Source organism: Papio anubis, chromosome 14 (assembly GCF_008728515.1).
Source record: "Papio anubis isolate 15944 chromosome 14, Panubis1.0, whole genome shotgun sequence".
NCBI lineage: Eukaryota > Metazoa > Chordata > Mammalia > Primates > Cercopithecidae > Papio > Papio anubis.
The window spans coordinates 3,739,529-3,752,587 of NC_044989.1; the positions used below are offsets into that span (position 1 = coordinate 3,739,529).

The 13,059-nt window shown below is 42.1% G+C and overlaps 1 long non-coding RNA gene across 1 annotated transcript; it reads left to right on the plus strand.

Annotated features, from left to right (window-relative positions):
- The first annotated feature begins 697 nt into the window (after positions 1-697).
- LOC103876686 lies at positions 698-9,636 on the plus strand. Its single transcript, XR_002516484.2, has 3 exons — positions 698-5,492; positions 6,577-6,713; positions 7,184-9,636. It is a non-coding gene; the product is annotated as an uncharacterized LOC103876686 (long non-coding RNA).
- The last annotated feature ends 3,423 nt before the right edge of the window (positions 9,637-13,059 follow it).

Below are 13,059 nucleotides of genomic sequence, written 5' to 3' on the forward strand. Positions count from 1 at the left end.
TGCTTGGCCCCTTCCCACCTGCCTCTGTCCTCCAGGTAGCCTTTTCCAGAGGCCTCCTACTAGGGTGGCAGAGCCGGGCATGTGGGGCGGGCACTCTGCTGCATGACCTGATCAGCCATTTCGTGGAGCCTGCTCTGTGTTGGTGCCGGGGAGGGAGCAGCAGGAATGCAAACCTGCTCAGATGTATTTGTCCTTTGAGATCACATCTGCTGTATTTGCTGTGAGCAAAGTTCATAAAAGGAAGGTGATGAAAAAGGGCTATGGAATAAACATTCTTTTTTCTATAGGGTATTTCAGAAAAGAAGGCCATTAACATTTCAAAGTGGCTCAATTTACACGTTTTTAATATGTAAAACACCTGGTGACTAAAGTGAGCTATACTTATTTAAAAGTGTAAGTACTTTGAAAACATTTTACATATTAAGATAACAAGACTAGGCCAGGCGCCCTGGCTCACACCTGTAATCCCAGCACTTTGGGAGGCCAAGGCAGGTGGATCCCCTGAGGTTGGGAGTTCAAGAACAGCCTGACTAACATGGAGAAACCCTGTCTCTACTGAAAAATACAAAATTAACCAGGCATGGTGACACCTGCCTGTAATCCCAGCTACTTGGGAGGCTGAGGCAGGAGAATCGCTTGAACCTGGGAGGCAGAGGTTGCAATGAGCTGAGATTGCACTATTGCACTTCAGCCTGGGCAACAAGAGCGGGGAAAAAAAAATAGCAAGACTCAAACATAAACTTTAAAAATCTGAATTTTATAAAATCAGTAATTTGGCTTCACAATCTCAACTATTGAAGTTCTTCTATGTTTAATATTGTGGCTACTTAGCTGAGTAACTGAATATTGAGGAATGGCCCATTATCTCAAACTTGTGAGTTAAAAAAATGCCGGAATATCAGACAAAATTATAACTATATTATCGAGAGCTGGATTTGAAGGAGGAGATGCTGTTCCAGGTTTGAAAGTAGTTGTAAGAATGGGAACGTGAATTCAGCACCCGGTGGGGATGGTGGGTCTGTGGGGTGTTTGGTGGGGCTGTCCTGGAGAACGATGATGCTGTCGTCTGAATGTGGGTGTAATAATACAAGGGTCACTTGCATGTCGCTTGGCTTTCAAGAGATAAACTAGCACCTTTGCCTTTGGCATAATTATAAGCTGTGCTGCCGGGACTGTGTATCCCTTCTACGCTGTTGAACACTTTTCAAATGTTAATAGACTTATCTTCTGAAATGCCCTGTAGAAAAAAGAATGTTTATCCCATAGCTGTTTTTAAAATCACCTTTCCTTTTATGAACTTTGCTCACAGGACCTCGGCATGCCTGTTGCCCCACATGACATCTGGGCTCTTGAGTCCTTGCTTTGTGTATGACGTCAGCCTGAGTGCTTTCCTGACCCCCCCAGCCACTGTGACTCACCTGCCTGTGAGTCTGAGCTCCTGTTCTTCATTCTTTAACTCTTCACACATAACCCCCCTCAACTCCTCAAGCACGTACCCCTTCTTCTCTCAGCTCTGACAACTGAAAACACTTTTTCAGTTTTACATTTTTGCTCTCCTGACTTTGATTTAAACTCCTAATTTGGGTATCCGGTTGACCCTTGAACAACACAGGTTTGAACTGTGTGGATCCACATATATGTGCATTTTTTTCCTATAAATGTAATGGAACGTTTTTTGGAGATTGTGACAATTTGGAAAAACCTATAGACAAACTGCATAGCCTAGAAATATTGAAAAAATTAAGAAAAAGTTAGAGATGTCATGAATGCATAAAATATATGTAGATACTGATCTGTTTTATCATTTACTACCATAAAATATGTACAAATCTATTATAAAAAGTTAAAATATCTCAAAACTTACGCATAGAAACACAGACCATACAGTGTGCCATTCACAGTTGAGAAAAATGTCACAAACATAAAGATGTAAAATTAAATCAAAACTGCATAAAATTAACTGTAGTGCATGCCACGGTAATTTTGTAGCTACCTCCTATTGCCGTTGCGCTGACGGGAGTATTCGCTGCAAACACCATGTGACACGCACCATCTCTGTGTGAGAAGTCTGTCTCTCCAGTAAGTTTCTCACTGCAGTAAGAAGTGATCCTGGCAGATCTTGCATATTTTTCTTCGTGCTTCATGCAATATCGAACACGTTGTGTAACCCTGTGGGATCCACAGGAAGTACGTCTAGTGATGCTGGAATTGGTCCCAAGAAGCAGAAACGTCATGACATTATTAGAAAACGTTGAATTGCTTGAGGTCTGTAGCTCCAGTTGCCTAGCATTTCATAAAGAATTCATCTTCTAAGCAGGAGACATAAACTTACAGGATCAATAATGACAGGACAGAACTCTAAATGTACTTTCTTTTCCTTATCATTTTCTTAATAACATTTTCTTTTCTCTAGCTGACTTTATTGTAAGAATACAGTATATAATACATATCTAAAAACATGTGTTAATCAGCTGTTTATGTTTTCTATAAGGCTTCTAGTCAACAGTGGGCTGTAAGTAGTTAAGTTTTTGGGGAGTCAGTAATTTACTTGGATTTTTGAGTGTGTAGGAGGTCAGTTCCTCTAACCTCCAAGTTGTTCAGGGTCGACTGTATTTCTATGGGCTCGCATAGGTAAAGCGCCCCCACTCTTTACACAGAACAGTTGACCCTCCCCAACCTTTTTGGCACCAGGGACTGGTTTTGTGGAAGAAAATTTTTCCATGGACGGTGGGGGATGGGAATGGTTTCAGGGAGATTCAGGCACATTCCATTTATTGTGTACTTTATTTCTATTATTATTACATTGCAATATATAATGAATTAATTTTATAACTCACCATAATGCAGAATCAGTGGGAGCCCTGAGCTTATTCTCCTGCAACTACAAAGTCCCATCTGAAGGTGTGGGAGACAGTGACAGATCATCAGGCATTAGATTCTCATAAGGAGTGCGCAACCTAGATCCCTCACATGTGCAGTTCACAATAGGGTTTGTGCTGTGAGACTGTAATGCCTGGGCTCATCTGACAGGAGGCAGAGCTCGGGGGGTAATGGGAGGGATGGGGAGTAGCTGTAAATACAGATGAAACTTCACTCACTTGCCCTAACAGGCGAGGGACCGGTCCCAGTCTCTGGCCTGGGCTTGAGGACCCCTGTAGTAGAAGGAGTGGTAGTGAGGGAACAGAGTACAGACTCTGACCAGAAGATCTGCCCTTGCTCTTTTCTTCTAGTCCAACCACACCTGGCCGTTTTGGCAAGCTAACCTCTCTAGGTTTGAGCGGGGATAATAAAACCTGTGTAACCCTGTTATTAAATGATAAACTGCGAAGTGCCTCGCAGAGTTTATAGTTGCAGCTCAGTAAATAGTGGCTATTCGATTGACTTTAATAAGCTTTTCGGGAACGGTCTTTGTCTTAGTGCCAAGCATTCAGAAAGTGCTCAATGCATAGTCTTGAATTTGGAATCTGTCTCTAATATGATCCGGACCCCGGGCCTAATGGATGGATCCTTGTTCTCAGACACAGCATCCTTTCGTCACCTCCCGGAGGGCAGGGATGTTGGTCTGTTTTGTTCCCTGTTGTATCTTCAGCATCCGGAACTATGTCTAGCTCATCATTAGCACTCAATAAATATTTGTTGAAGGAGTCTCTGCTGACGACATCTCAGTTCTGTGGCAAAAGCTAGCTATATTCTGTTTTGTAGTCTGTTTGTATTTCCTGAGTACACATGAATTCAGGGTAAAGAAGAGATATGAGAATCTTCCTGCTGGAGCTCATGATCAGGAGGAAATTTGGAATTAATCTGTGGTTTTCATAATCCTCAAAAATGGGGTGATTTATAGGTGGACTGATCCAGGTGTTCCTAATTAACCAGCACCATGGAGGCAATGTGAAGTCTTGGAAACTGCACTCACTTGTAATTTAAAACATGGAAACTGGGTTCACTCCCTGTTATGTGTGTGCAATGGTCTTCCACAAGACAAGCAGAGCAGGCTGATCGGTCTGCTTATGACGGCCACTCCACAGACCAAGCTTCCTTCTAAGTGCACTTTAATCAGGGCCCCAGCCTGTTTTCCTACTCTACTCACAAGAATAGCCTCCGTTGTCTGACTTTTCAGAAAGGAAGGTTAGTTTCCCTAGATAGGGTAAGGACACATATTTCTTCCCAATTATATTTCATTCCAACCAGTTTCTGACATGGTCACAGTTCCCTTGTATTTTCCCGGTACGGTGAGCTAACGAGGAAAGGAGGAGCCCCCATTTCGCAGTTGTTAACTGTGATCAAGACTCAGCTTAGCTTCCTCCCTTCCAAACACAGAAACAATGAGCTGTTCTGTCACCATTTCGTTTGTAATCTTGTTTTTTATTTCAAAAGATATTAGCGGCATCCTGCAATGACACAGTGAGAATCAGGATAGCCCTGTGGATAGTATTACCCTGGAGAATTCCTTATGGCCAGGCTGTTAACATGATGAAGGGTAATTGCACTGCTGAAGTTGGGCCACACAGTTTTCGCAGGATAAAGATAAAACCATCAGATCAGCTTTGTTTCGCCCAAGAATTTCCTTTTGTTTAGATGCTGAAGGAACTGCAGCTAGCAGTGAGAATTTTTTAAGACGATAGGTGGGCAGCTATAGCTATACTCAGAAGTCCTGTGAAATAAACGTCAGCAGGGACACAATTCTGGGCAGAGTTTTGCTTATTTGAGTAAAACTATGAGTCACAAAGGAGGGTAACCTATGTGTTAATGACAGGCTCTGTTTATTAGAGCCAAAGCTGGTTAGGTTGGTTTTGTGTAGTTAGGTAAGCAAACCTACTAGGCCCTGGCAAGCCATGCCCTGTGTTCTAGGGGCTGGGGTGGTTTGAAAGTTTCAATGGTATTGGTTTCGTGGTCATTGAAAAATTAATGCATTTTAAATATCCAGTATGATATTACTAACAAATAATTTTACTTAAAAGAATTCTACCTTATGTGAATTCTCTTAAAAACCTGACCATAGTAATATAATGCTGACATGCACATTTTACTTTAGTATTGGGCTTGTGTAACAATAGAGTAGTTGAAATTCCATAAACATTGAAATGCATGTATAATTTTGACAATTTATGGAGCAAACAGTCATTCTATCAGTTACCAAGTAATATCTAAGTCCCACCTTCTCCCAATTTCTAATTGGTTAATCAGTTGCAAGGTGAAATTGTGTAGTATGGAAGAAAAGACAGAAGCATGTAAATAATTTCATTGTAGATCATTACTTTTGTCAAATGTATCCTTTTACATCCAGATGTTTTCTGTTTTTTCAAAAAAAATTTTTAAGGTATTTCTAACTGTGCTCATTGAAATTCCTGGATTATGATAATGTGCAGGGAGATTTTATCAATGCTTATCTGACCTTCTACAGCTTTTTTTTTTTCCTCCTTCTTTTTATTCCTGAAAGGTACCACAGCTCTTCTAGGAGCATTGGCAACAACAAAGTCTCATCACGTCAACTGGTAAGTCCTGTAGATGGGGTCACTGTCTAGCTGACAGGGTGCAGGAATCTTCTTGAGATCTTATACTAGTGGCAGACAGTGTCCTTGTTGCAAGGCTAAAATTTCATCAAAATCTGATTTTACTTAAAATTTTTTTTGCATCATTTACTTAGTCTGTTGATAAGCCAAGAACATTTATGATTAACCTCTGATTTTTAGCAGTTTTTAAAGATGAAGTATTGGTATTTTGTCATTTTTCATAACGTGACTTAAATCTGATCCATCTAGCTTTAAAGATGAATACACTTGGTGATTTATTTGCTTATTTCCACTTGTTACTTCAAATGGATTAAAAAATCAATTGTGAAGAAAGGTTCAGAAAGTGTAAATGAAATGTTAAGTGACCTACCAGAATTATACAATACGTGGTGTGAAATATTTAAACAGTGGAAAAAGTATTTATGAATATATTAAAAATGTTATTATTAAAAATTATAACCTGAATGCAATTTTATAAGTATGTTCTTTGTTAACAATTTTTCACTTTCATATTATCTTCAGCATAAAAATCTTTCCTTAAATTGAAAATAATTTAAAGCTATGCCATGAGCACTGCAACTCAAGGTATAATGGTGTTCACGGCTCAGTATAGACACCGCTCTAGACGCTAAACATGTGGAAGTTATACACCTTATCAGTGCCTATGTTAATGCCAAATCATGATACTGAGTATTCTGTTGATTTAGCATTTATTTAAAATGTATAGTATAATATCAAAGTTTATTGTAATACCATGTTTAGGTTTTTATCAACTTATCTGAAAATAAACTATATTTATTTGAAAGTGTAATTTGAAGAATTTTGAAAAATGTATGTACTCATGAACCTGCCAGAAATGTCAAAATGCAGGACATTTTCCTCAGCCCCAGATGTTCCTCCTGTTCACTTGTCATTAGTTCCTCGCTCTACGCTTGGCCCCAGGGAGCCCCTGGTCAGCTTTCTGTCCCTCAATTACATATTCATAAGTGGAACTCTACAGAATGTCCTCTTTATGGTTTGTTTTTGGCATTTTGCAGTTGCTGATACAATATGTATTTTTTTTTAGAAACACTGTTACTTGGGTGTGAATCTGCAAAATGAATTCTTTCCATTGTCTGGGAGAGCATGCTGGACTATACATGGAGTTCTGTCCCCGGTTCTGATGTATTAATGTCTCAGGGCTGCTGAATGAAGCACCCCAGGGTGAGTGCCTTCAAACAGTAGCAATTTATTTTTTCATAGATCTGAAGGCCAGAACACCCAAACTGAGGTGTCGGCAGGGCCGTGCTGCCTCTGGGACTCTGGGCAGAAGGCGTCCTTGCCTCTTCCAGCTGCCGGTGCTAGCTGTCCATTCACTGCCTTCCTTGGCCAGTCTCTCCAGTTTCTCCAAGCTCCACTCTTGCTGTCTCTGTCTCTGTGTGGTGTTTCCTCTCCTTCTAAGGACAGCAGTTTGTTGGATTAGGGTCTCCCGTAATCAATCTGACCTCATCTTAACTAACTACATCTGCAAAGACCCTTTGTTCCAATTAAGGTCTCATGCACCAATAACAGAAGTGAGACCTTAAAAACATCTTTTTGGGACACCCAATTCAACTCATAATACTCAGTTCTGTCATCAGTTCTAAGATTCTAAATATCTCTTGGATGCTTGTTTTAAATGATACCCTCCACAGAAAGCCCAAAAATTGCCAGCAAAAGTTTCAAGGACAAAAGGCAAGAAAGGATGTGGCTGGATGAGTTCTTACTTCTGGGCAAGATTCCAATAACTGGAAGACTGAGGCCAAGGGTTTGACTGCCTGGTACAACCACACACCTTATCCCAGCAGGCCTGCTGTCTTACAGCGGGCACCACTGAAAGAGAAAATGCAGCATGGCAGAGAGGTTGGGTATCCGGAAGGATGCGAGTGTGGGCACAGACACAATTTCAAATCTAGTAGCCACATTAAAAGAAATGGAATAAAATAGGTACAATCGGCTTTAATGATACATTTTCTTCAACCTGATTTATCAAAATATTGTCATTTCCATGTGTAATCAATATAAAAATATGAATGAGATATTTGACATTCTTCCTTTTGTAGTAAGCCTTCAAATCTAGTGTGTATTTCCCATTTACAGCATATCTCAGTTTGGCGCGCTGTAGGTTCACGTGGCCAACGGCTGCTGTATTGGGCAGCACCGCGCTGGGGCAGCATGGGGAGGCGGGCCTTTTGAGACGAGTGATTTGTGCTGTCTTTGAACATCAGTGACAAAATCCCCAATGACTGGAGCCCATTGGCTGAGCCGGTCTCTACGAAGTGATGCGCAGTTTGCAGAATGTTTTGTACAAACCGTCTCTGTCTTTGCAGTGCACCTGTCGGAAAGGGGTATCATCACGAGGAGGAGGAGAGTGAGGGTGAGGAGGATGGTTTGGCAAATGGGAAAACAGACCAGGAGCATTTGTATTACTCACCCAAAGTCGTGCATTTAGGAGGTGGTAGAGTCAGGACGGAGGCTCATGTCCTCACTGCAAAATGGGTCCTCACCCACCTCATCTGCCCTCTGGCCACCAGGAAGATGAGCAGTGGGACCGGATGACCTCTCACACCCCTTCTGCTGCTAGCACTGCACAGGGTTCTCTGTTTGCACCATCTTTGGCCCAAATGGTGCACATGCAAGCATGGTATTTGGCAGCCAGTCTTCAACACTTACAACAGCTGTGAGTTTGGGCTCTCTGCATTTCCATAGCTTCAGTGTTTGGCTGGAGGAATGATTAATGATAAAAGAAGAAAAAAATGGTCTGAAATCCAGATACTTCAGCCAAGTTATCATATGGCTAAGTCCCAGTTGTTATAAATAATAAAATAATGACGTCACTCTCCTCTGTGATCCAATATGGGGTGAGAGGAAAATAAATTACTTATCATTTGCGAGTTCTAGCTCTATTTTATATTGTTTTACTTCTTTTCAACGTGTTTTTCTCAGTTGTTTCAACACGATGAGCTGTATTCCTGTCAGTTTTATCTCAGCATTCAGCATATAAAACATTCCTCAACTCACTTACAGATACGTTTTATTTGCTTTTCCAATGGCTGAAAAAGCTCAGGACACAGTTGGAACTTAATTCCCCTGATCCCAAAGTTCTGGTGACATAAGTGGGTGGGTACCTTTGAGGAATTAGTTGCCATTGCACATCTTAAGGGATACATCCCTGAGCCCTAAAAATGGAAATCTTTGGGATGCAAACATGGAACTTAAATGACTTAAGCAGAGTATGCAGTCTAATGAACCATATTTCACCATTTACTTCAGTCTGGTTAAAAAATTTAATCAGACACATGAGCAGTTTATTTTGAAAAGGCACTAGATTAGTGCCTTTTCAATGTCCTTCCCAATTGGAGATATGTGTATATACATAGCTCCAAAACCGCAAACTGGGGGGCTTAGGCAGAAGACATTTCAATGTTGAGTAACAAAAGCAACATTCATTCATTCATTCATTCTCATTCATTCATCCAACCACATTCATTATGCATGCTGATTGTGTAAATTATTTGCAAAAGCATAACATTTTAAATGTAAAATAATCCCTCTAATCCCGGCACCCCGAGCTAGTGGTGCTATTGTTTAGATGTCATCCCCTTGAGTAAAGAGTCTGTCTGGAGGCTCCACTTGTAAAGGTGATCAAAAAGACAAGAGTTTGCTGAGGCTAATCATCAGCATGGTCCTGCAGGAAATCTGATGTTTTACAGCCACAATATGTGTGCAGGGCTGTCTGTTCCATCATCCTCATAAACAGGAAGGTGGCATGTCTGGATGGCAGAGGAAGGAAACAAGCCCTGCTTCCCTCAGCAGGTGTTTCATCCTGAGGCCTCAGCGGGACACGCTGCCCATCCCAGGGTGAGGAGCCAAGGGGTGGGCCAGCCTGCTGAGCTTTGACTCCTAGCTGGGCAGGAACTGGGACATACTAGCCAGGGTTCTCTAGAGGGACAGAATCAATAGGAGATATGGGTATATACGTTAGAGGGGATTATTAGAGGGGATTGGCTCACATGATCAGAGAGGTGAGGTCTCACTTGTGATGGCTAATATTGTCAACTTGATTGGATTGAAGGATGCCAAGTATTGATCCTGGGTGTGTCTGTGAGGGTGTTGCCAAAGGAGATTAACATATTGAGTCCATGGGTTGGGAAAGGCAGACCCACCCTTAATCTCGGTGGGCACCATCTAATCAGCTGCCAGCATGGCTAGGATAGATGCAGGCAGAAGAATGTAAAAAGACTAGACTGGCTTAGCCTCCTAGCCTACATCTTTCTCCTGTGCTGGATGCTTCCTGCCCTGGAACATTGGATTTCAAGTTCTTCAGCTTTGGAATTCAGACTGGCTTTCTAGCTCCTCAGCTTGCAGATGGCCTATTGTGGGACCTTGTAATAGTGTGAGTTTAATACTCCTTAATAAACTCCCTGTTATATATCTCTCTATCCTATTAGTTCTATCCCTTTAGAGAACCCTGACTAATACACCCACCACAGACCACCTGAATGCTCTGTCCCTGGCTCCCTAGTGCAGCTCCTGAGGAGAGAGGCTGGTGGTGTGGCTCAGTCCAAGTCCAAAAGCCTCGGAACTAGGGATGCCTGGCAGTGCAGCCCTTAGTCTGAGGTCAAACCCTGAGACCCCCCAGGAAGCTGCTGGTGCAAGTCCCAGAGTCCAAAACCAAGGAACCTGGAGTCTGATGTCCAAGGGCAGGAGGAGAAAAGACATCCTGCTTGGGAAGGGAGCTGGCTGAGCACTCCCACTTTCCTCCTGCTTTCTCCAACCTTGGCCCTCAGTCCACAGGACAGTGCTGCCCACATTGAAGGCAAGTCTTCCTCCTACAGTCTGCAGGCACATGTGCAGCCCTTGCTGGAAACACCCTCACAGACACACGCAGAAGCAGAGCTTCACCAGCCGTCTGGGCATCCCTCAGTGTCAGACTGACACCTGTTACCAACCATCGCCTAGAGTGAGCAGAGTCCTCTGTGGCTCGGTGATTGAAGACTCAGGGCACTGCCTGGACTATCTTAAGCGTTCACTGCATGTTGACTGTTGTTATTAGCTTACCAGTTGATTCTTTCCTGCTCTCACAGTTTGTCTCCCTGAGACGTTGTGGGAGGCACATAGAGGAGTGTGAATGGGCACAGGTCCTGTCTCTGCCTGACCCACCAGCTGGCGCACCCTCCCCACGGTGTGTGTGCAGCTCGAGGCCAGGCAGTAAGTGCACTTTACAGCTGCACATTGCTGTGAGTATAAGGCATTTAAGAAAAGTCCTTTCTTGGCCAGGCATGGTGGCTCACACCTGTAATTCCAGCACTTTGGGAGGCCGAGGCAGGAGGATTGTCTGAGACCGGGAGTTTGGGACTAGCCTGGGCAACATATCAAGACCCTGTCTCTAAAAAAAAAAATTTTTTTTAAATTAGCTTGGCATGGTGGCACACACCTATTGTTCCAGGTTATATTAGTCCGTTTTCATGCTGCTGATAAAGACATACCTGAGACTGAGAAATGTAAAAAAGAAAGAAATTTAATTGGACTTACAGTTCCATGTGGTTGGGGAAGCCTCATAATCATGGCGGAAGGCAAGGAGGAGCAAGTTACATCTTACATAAATGGCAGCAGGCGAAAAATGAGAGGGTTTGTACAGGGGAATGCTTCTTTTTAAAACCATCAAAACTCATGAGACTTATTCTCTATCATGGGAATAGCATGGGAAAAACTTGCCCCGATGATTCAGTTACCTCCCACCAGGTCTCTCCCTCAACATGTGGCAATTCAAGATAAGATTTGGGTGGGGACACAGTCAAACCATATGACAGGTACTTTGGAGGCTGCAGTGAGCTCTGGTCTTGCCACTGTGCTCCAGCTTGGGTGACAGGGCAAGACTCTTTTTTAGAGAAAAAAAAATTCTGTCTTAGGCTGATATATGATGACCGCTTTTCAAGACATTGAGAGGACATTTTAGGGCTCTAGAGGAGGGTAGCTCTCTGGGCTATAAAAATAACTCTATTATTTTTCTTTAATTCTCAGTTTTCTCATCTTAAAGTTGGGGCAACTAAGTGGCCCACCCCAGGGCTTCCTTTGGATCCCATGAGGTAATACACGCATACACAAAGCACAGGTCCCTGACTTTCGGAAGGTGCTTATGGCATCTCCATCATCCTCATTAGATCTAGCACTTACCAGAGCTTTTGTCCTCTGAGAATTGGACTCACTTTGAGGGCATGGGAAGAGCCAAGAGAAATTCTTGTGTCGAGGCAACTATCCTACCATTTGTTAGGGGGGCATCATTTAGTTCAATAAAAGATGCAGAAAATCAGGGAAAAATGCCTGTTTTGTGGATGGAGGTAAAGAATAATCATTCTTTATATATTATTTCAAAATGAAAACTCTGCCCAGTGTTTAGAACACACACTTTTATCCACCCTTCTAGCTGGATGAGTTTTATCAGATGTCCTCAGGCAAAGGTACTTTATGGCAGGATTGATTGTGGTAGGACTCACCTGCAGAATTTAGATACTCTCCTAAAGCAAAAATCTGTTGCTTTTTTTTTTTTTCTCCTCCTGCTAATTCTGCTAATTGATAAGCTAAAGACATTTCTGGGTAGGAGGCACCATTCTGTGTTTTCTAAGCAGCTCTGGGCACTTCAATTCTTTGTTGTTTTTGGAGGATTTATGTATATACATACATATACACAGAAATAGATGCATGTATATGTGTATTCTACCTTAAACAGAGTGGGAATTATTAGTGCATATTGTTTAAAGTCTTCAGAGTTAAACCCCTTTTACAGCTCTGTACAAATACTGATGTTCAGCTCGGCAGTGGTTTTCTGAAGGAGGCCTCCTAGCAAACCATTTTCACCTTTCCTCCTTTCACTTCTTCGTAACAATATCTATTCAGATAATTTCGGGAACTGTAAGAAATCTCTTTATCTATTGGACTCCTATAATTAGATAATCATGTGTTTTACCCATGTGCCTTATATCTGGTTTTTAACTCACGAATGCTTGTCATGTCCATATTTCAATTTGACTTTTCTTACTTTATTTTTCTCATAAAATTTGTCAAAGAGGAGTTCTTGGCTGAACTGGATCACAGCCCTTCTAGTAAATAAAAAGTAATTTCCGTTTTCCTGCTTACAGATTCTAGACTAGAGCAGTCATTCCTCGTATTATTTTAGAGTCATTGTGTTGAGTCGATGACTGTAAATTAATGTAGAGGGTGAGACATATTACAAGCTAATGATGTTGAAAGTGTATGTTAAATCGTGGAGAAAGTATAGCAATTTTGGACTAATAACCATTCTAGCTGGAGTGAAAAACGTTCCTCCTAACCATGCAAGTTCTGTCATTTTTACCTAATGAGATGAGAATAAGGAAGCTGGATGCTGAGCTTCTTATAATTAATGGGATCAGGACCGGAGCGACGCGGGTCCGCTCTCAGTGTGTGCGTGTGCTGTGCGACTCCCTTCTCAAAGATGTGGGATTAATAGCTGCCGTCTGGCTGTTCCCTGAATGTGCTGTGTGTTTTCATA